This window comes from Bubalus kerabau, chromosome 5 (assembly GCF_029407905.1).
Source record: "Bubalus kerabau isolate K-KA32 ecotype Philippines breed swamp buffalo chromosome 5, PCC_UOA_SB_1v2, whole genome shotgun sequence".
Taxonomy (NCBI): Eukaryota; Metazoa; Chordata; class Mammalia; order Artiodactyla; family Bovidae; genus Bubalus; species Bubalus kerabau.
Window position 1 is genome coordinate 51033639 of NC_073628.1, and position 5422 is coordinate 51039060.

A 5422-nucleotide genomic window follows, 5' to 3' on the forward strand; every position below is an offset into this window, starting at 1 on the left:
CTAAATTCAGCTTGAACATCTGGAAGTTCATGGTTCACGTACTGTTGAAGCCTGACTTGGAGGATTTTGAGCATTAATTTGCTGGCTTGTGAAATGAGTGCAATTGTGTGGTAGTTTGAACATTCTTTGGCATTGCCTTTCTTTGGAATTGGAATGAAAACTGACCTTTTCCAGTCCTGTGGCCACTGCTGACTTTTCCAAATTTGCTGGCATATTGAGTGCAACACTTTCACAGCATCATCTTTTAGGATTTGAAATAGCTCAACCGGAATTTCATCACCTCCACTAGCTTTGTTTGTAGTGATGCTTCCTAAGGCCCACTTGACTTCACATTCCAGGATGTCTGGCTCTAGGTGAGTGATCACACCATCATGATTATCTGGGTCCTGAAGATCTTTTTTGTATATGGCAAGTTTGTATTCTTGCCACCTCTTCTTAATATCTTCTGCTTCTGTTAGGTCCATATCATTTCTGTCCTTTATTGAGCCCATCTTTGCATGAAATGTTCCCTTGGTATCTCTAATTTTCTTGAAGAGATCTCTAGTCTTTCCCATTCTATTGTTTTCATCTATTTCTTTACATTGATCACTGAGGAAGGCTTTCTTATCTCTCTTTGCTATTCTTTGGAACTCTGCATTGAATTGGGTATATCTTTCCTTTTCTCCTTTGCCTTTAGCTTCTCTTCTTTTCTCAGCTATTTGTAAGGTCTCCTCAGACTACCATTTTACTTTTTTGCATTTCTTTTTCTTGGGGATAGTCTTGATCAATGCCTCCTGTAGAATGTCATGGATCTCCATACACAGTTTTTCAGGCACTCTGTCTATCAGATCTAATCCCTTGAATCTATTTCTCACTTCTACCTTATAATTGTAAGGGATTTGATTCAGGTCATACTAATGATCTAGTGATTTTCCCTACTTCCTTCCATTTCAGTCTGAATTTGGCAATAAGTTCATGATCTGAGCCACAGTCAGTTCCTGGTCTTGTTTTGGCTTACTGTATAGAGCTTCTCCATCTTTGGCTGCAGAGAATATAATCAATCTGATTTCGGTGTTGACCACAAGAGTCTTCTCTTGTGTTGTTGGAAAGGGTGTTTGCTATGACCAAGTGCATTCTCTTGGCAGAACTCTGTTAGCATTTGACCTGCTTCATTTTGTACTCCAAGGCCAAATTTGCTTGTTACTCCAGGTATCTCTTGACTTACTACTTTTGCATTCCAGTCCCATATAATGAAAAGGACATATTTTCGGCATGTTAGTTCTAGAAGGTCTAGTAGGTCTTCATAGAACCGTACTGGTTGGAGCATAGACTTGGATTACTGTGATATTGAATGGTTTGCCTTGGAAGAGAACAGACATTCTCTTGTTTTTGAGATTGCATCCAAGTACTGCATTTCAGACTTTTGTTTACTATGATGGCTACTCCATTTCTTCTAAGAGATTCCTGCCCATATAGTAGATATAATGGTCATATATAATATGATGGTCTGAGTTATATAATATTATAATTATATTTATAATATTAGTTTATATAATATTATATAATATGTAGTTTATATAATATTATATTATATATATTATATAATATGTAGTTTATATAATATATTATATATTATATTATAAATAATATATATTATATATTTATAATATTATATATTATATTATATATTAAATAATATATTAAATAATATATATAAATATGTATTATATATATTATATAATATTATAATTATAATATATAATATAATGGTCTGAGTTAAATTCACCCATTCCAGTTTATTTTAGTTCACTGATTCCTAAAATGTCTATGTTCACTCTTGCCATCTCCTGTTTGACCATTTCCAGTTTGCCTTGATTCGTGGACCTAACATTCCAGGTTTCTGTGCAATATTGCTCTTAACAGCATCCAACCTTGGTTATATATATATATATATATAAATATATATATATAAAATATGTAATATATATTATATAATAATATATTCTATATAATATATTATATAACATATTTATATAATATATATAATATATTGCTTCCATCACCAGTCACATCCACAACTGGGTGTTGTTTTTGCTTTGTCTCCATCTCTTCATTCTTTCTGGACTTATTTCTCCATTGATCTCCAGTAGCATATTGGGCATCTACCAACCTGGGGAGTTCATCTTTCAGTGTCCTATCTTTTTGCCTTTTCATACTGTTCATGGGGTTCTCAAGGCAGGAATACTGAAGTGGTTTGCTATTCCCTTCTCCGGTGAACCACATTTTGTCAGAACTCGTTTTGTCGGAAATGCATTTTTAAGGTGAATTTAATATATGTCCGACAAACAGATTGTACCATCTTTTTTCCCCCCTGTGCTATACAATAAGTTCTCATTAGTTGCTTATTTTATGCATGTGCTAAGTCACTTCAGTCATGTCTGGCTCTTTGTGACCCTATGGACTAATACCCACCAGGCTCTTCTGGCCATGGGATTTTCCAGGCAAGAATACTGGAGTGAGCTGCCATGTCCTCCTCCAGGGGATCTTCCTGACCCAGGGCTCAAACCCGCATCTCTTAAATCTCCTGCATTGACAGGCAGGTTCTTTACCACTAGTACCATCTGGGAAGCCCATTTGATACATAGTGTGTGTATATATATATATATATATATATATATATCTCAATCCTAGTCTCCCAATTTATCCCCAACCTGTTTTCCCCACTTGTGCATTACTCTGTCTTTTGTCAGCTTAATCCTCAGGCTCCAGACACATATAAGAGGGTAGAGAAGAAGGTTTCTTTAAATATCCTACAGTTCAAAGTCTTTTATTCTACAATCTGAAAAAGTTTAAAAGCAGATATCCTGGGGAAGGCAACACTTTGACTTACAGACCATACTCTTGGACTATAGATATATTTATCTTGTATATTAGTGCAACACCAGTACCTAGCTTGACACTTAAAAGAATGGATAGATATTCATTTGTAAGTAAATAAACAAGTAATGATAGGACTTCCCTGGTGGCTCAGATGGTAAAGCGTCTGCCTACAATGTGGGAGACCCGCGTTCGATCCCTGGGTTGGGAAGATCCTCTGGAGAAGGAAATGGCAACCCACTCCAGTACTCTTGCCGGGAAAATCCCACGGACAGAGGAGCCTGGTAGGCTACAGTCCATGGGGTCACAAAGAGTCGGACACGACTGAGCAACTAAACTAAACTTTAAACAACTAATGAAATAAACAAACAAATAAAATCAAAATATTTTCTGGGCTTCCCTGGTGGCTTTGGGGTGAAGAATCCACCTGCCAATATAGGAGACACAGGTTCAATCCTGATCCAGGAAGATCCCACGTGTCTCGGAGCAACTAAGCCCAAGCGGCCAAACTACTGAGCCTGTGCTCCAGAGCCGGGGAGCCGCGACTACTGAAGCCCTTGTGCCCTGGAGACTGCAAGTTGCAACTACTGCAGCCTGTGCACCTGCAGCCCGCGTTCCACAGCAAGAGAAGCCACCGCAGCGAGAAGCCCGCACGCTGCAACTGGAGAAAAGCTCGTGCAGCAGTGAGACACAGCACAGCCTAAAATAAGTCAAAAAAGTTATTCTTAGTATTCTCTAAGATGTTTTAATACCAGCAGATAGTAAGTGCTCAATAAATAAATGAGGAAATTAATAATGAAGATAAATGAGGAAATTAAAAGATGTTACAAGAAAGGCAAGTCATGAAAGCAAAGAGAATCAAGTGAGCCCATTTCACAGTTTTATTGAATCAGTTTTATGACACTTACTTTGGCTGTGTGTGGAAGACTTGATGTCTCTGGCTTCCAGTTGTTTAGGAAAAGAAGATACTCCAAGAAGAAAATAGCAGGACGGCTGGGGGCAGAGGCTGAGCCCTGCACAGACAGAGGACAGGAGACCACACTTTCTCACCCTCAGTCAGGAGGCCTCCCTGCGACACTGGAAGTCAGACAGGAAGGGGGCGCGGCGCCCGGCAGATGGGCAGAGGCGCGGAGACCTCAGAGAGGCGGCCGGCGGCGGGCACTCGGCCGGAGCCCTGCGGTGAAACTGTGGGGTCCTTTCCGATGGAAGGTCTGGGGACACTGCTCTCTCCCTAGTGTCCTTGAGAGTTTGGGCGGTAACGAGATGGCGGACAGGGTCAAACCTTTCCGCAGGACCTTGCCAGGGGAATCAAAGACGCCATCTGGGGAATCTGTGTCCTCTCAAAGCTGGATGCTCGAATTCAGCAAAAGAGAGAAGCGGCTTCGGAGAAGGGCAAGAGGTGTCCTGGCTCAGAAGAGAGCCCAGAGCTGGGGGGGGGGGGGGGGGGGCGGGGCGCAGTGGGGTGAGCCACGTGCTGTTAGCAGAGATTTTCAGTGCTGCGCTTGGAAGGGTGGAGTCGTCTGGTTCCAGCTCCTCTTGTTTTATCCAGTATTTATTCCTGTCCTCAGTCAGTAACGGCCCAGATTGGTGACCTGGGTGATCCAGATTGGCGATCCGTCACTACCCGGGCATGTCTGCTGGTGGCTGGGATTCTTCCTCACGTCAGTTTTCAGTACTGTCTGGATGCTCCCCGTCTCTGTGCTCAGCAAAGTCCTTGGTGCGATTTGCTTTCAGGACATAGCTGACCTGGCACTAGAGCTATCGGCGGCGAGGAGGCCTCCCCCTTTCCCTGGCGTTGCTGACACGCTCTTCAACCTCTTGCTTGAGGCCCTCTTCCTCCTGCAGGAATCGAAACGCACCCACGGCTGTCAGACATAGAAAGGAACTGGCCTTGCCACTTTGGATTGGTTTGCCTGGTTTTCCTCACAAGGCGGTCCTCCCGCGTTCTCAGTGGATCCTCTTCTCTCTCCTCTTTCCTCTATTCATCATCAGCGCCAGTGAAGCAAAGACCCTGGCAAAGCATAGCGTTTCCAGGTGCGCCTCTTCTCCTTGGTGGTTTTCTTAAGCAACAGCCTCTTCCACAAGCTGGTCTACCTGCCAGCGGCCCTAAGGAGCTCCTGTCAAACTGCAGGCCGTGGAGGGGGTCGCCCGCCACCCGGAGGGGTCGGCTGGGCTGGAAGCCTCCGGGTCCCCTCCACCCCCTCCCAGGGGAGTCAGGGCCCGCCTGCCAAGAGCCCTGCCCGCAGTCCCTTCTCTCTGAGGAATCCGGATTTTTGTCTCTGGTGCATGTAAGGCAGAATCTTCCTGACACCAGTATGGTTTTTAAACACCAGTGAGTCTGAAAAGACCGCAGGTTTTTCTGCAGCTCTTTTCTAGCATTTGCCAGCCCCATGCCTGGACTGACCTGAATCCCCTTTCTCCCTGCACCATTTCCCCTCCCACTTCCTCTGCCTGCCCCCCACCACCTTCTTGCTGCCCTTGGATGAATGGACTTTTGTAATTCTAGCTGTTGTATTTTGTAGACCTGTTATTATTATTTTTCTGTGAAGCACGTATGTTGGATGCG

General features: G+C 43.3%; 1 pseudogene; it reads left to right on the forward strand.

The window, feature by feature from the left end:
• Window positions 1-3753: 3753 nt before the first annotated feature.
• Window positions 3754-5148, forward strand: LOC129654221 (etoposide-induced protein 2.4 homolog; annotated as a pseudogene).
• Window positions 5149-5422: the final 274 nt, after the last annotated feature.